At 40.1% G+C, this 1,673-nt stretch overlaps 1 non-coding gene across 1 annotated transcript; it reads left to right on the forward strand.

Moving 5' to 3' along the window:
* Positions 1–964: 964 nt before the first annotated feature.
* On the forward strand, positions 965–1,070 carry LOC122560933 (U6 spliceosomal RNA). The gene has a single exon (XR_006314848.2). It is a non-coding gene; the product is annotated as a U6 spliceosomal RNA (small nuclear RNA).
* Positions 1,071–1,673: the final 603 nt, after the last annotated feature.

A 1,673-nucleotide genomic window follows, 5' to 3' on the forward strand; every position in this document is an offset into this window, starting at 1 on the left:
AAATATATAGGAGTTCACACTTTCACTTAACTTTGAAAAGATGTTACTTGCCTTTGGGTGACAAAGACACAACATGATAGCTGGCAAATGCATTGACATGGTCTTAAGTCAATCAATGGCTTTTAGAGTTTGGCATTCTCTCAGAAAGAGAGAATATCTGGAAGCAACTATACCTGGATCTCTGTGCTAATCTCCAAGCAAATGCCAAGCAACTGAAAGCTGGTCCCAGATCACCCGTACAGCTCGTCTTGGCACGTTGATGAGGAACCTAAGGAATAGGAGATCATATTTTAAAAGAAAACTAGTTCTGAGTATCCACCTGGATCCCACTTGGATACCATCTCAAGCCAAAAGTATAGGGAGTAAATAATTTATACCGAAAAATCCACAATCTTCTCAGTCTGTCCATTGAATCCTTAAGCTGAACTAACCCTTACCAGTAAAATTGACCCTACACCTGAGATAAAAATGAATTTCTACCTGAAGTGTTTGTTGGAATGGGATTCTTTGCATTGTGCCTTGAGCTTGGCTTCCTGCTGCAGAAGTCTTACAGCTTTGGGGGAAAACAAAATGCGTAGGTTCAGTAATTTTATGGCTTTCCCATAGTGAGAAACATAGTCCTGAACTTGTGCTGAATTACATGGATAACCAGTTGAGAATTGTCAGTTGAACTTAGTGCAGTATATTTGCACATATTGCAATGCCCTGACAAACCGGTTAACCTGTCTGTTTTAAAATTTAAACAAAACTGGCAATTCACTGTCAATCAGCATTAATAAGGGTATTCTCTATAGCAGCACCTATGAGTCCAATTGCCAATCAGTCAATACTTTCTTCTCATGCAGAATAAATATTGGTTTTCCCCTTGAAATTGTATTCTTGCAAAATGTCCTTAACAGTGCAAAGTGAACAGCTTTGACAATGTATTCTTTTCTCAATCAATTATACTGAGAGAAAAATATTTGTATTACTTCAGAAAGTACAGAACAACTGATATAAATTATTTTAAAAGATTAGCATGGCCCCTGCGCAAGGATGACACGCAAATTCATGAAGCCTTCCATATTTTAAGTGGGCGGCATGGTGGCACAGTGGTTAGCACTGCTGCCTCACAGCGTCAGAGACCTGGGTTCAATTCTCGCCTCAGGTGACTCTTTGTGTGGTGTTTGCACATTCTCCCCGTGTCTGCGTGGGTTTCCTCCGGGTGCTCCGGTTTCCTCCCACAATCCAAAAATGTGCAAGTTAGGTGAATTGGCTATGCTAAATTGCCCGTAGTGTTAGGTGAAGGGGTAAATGTAGGGGAATGGGTCTGGGTGGGTGGCAGGTCGGTGTGGACTTGTTGGGCTGAAAGGCCTGTTTCCACACTGTAAGTAATCTAATCTAATCTGAAAGTCTGCAGGATAGAGATAAATGTTGCACACCTCATTATCTTCAGCCTCAATCTGAAGGTATTTTTGTTGTTCTACTAAAGAATCCTGGTACCTTTTGTTCATGTTAAGTAATTGACACTTGCTGTTACAACTGGAATTTACTTTAAAATGCTGGTTGATTGTGCTCTCTCAGGTGATTTTACACTTGAGTTTATGTTAATTAGTTTGCATGAAAACTTGACACCATTTAATCTTGGCTAGATGAGCACAGTGCCACATGTATTGTGGCCATAGTTTATTATC

This window comes from Chiloscyllium plagiosum, unplaced genomic scaffold (assembly GCF_037043375.1).
Source record: "Chiloscyllium plagiosum isolate Xiang-an unplaced genomic scaffold, Cpla_swu_hap1 HiC_scaffold_20, whole genome shotgun sequence".
NCBI classification, from domain to species: domain Eukaryota; kingdom Metazoa; phylum Chordata; class Chondrichthyes; order Orectolobiformes; family Hemiscylliidae; genus Chiloscyllium; species Chiloscyllium plagiosum.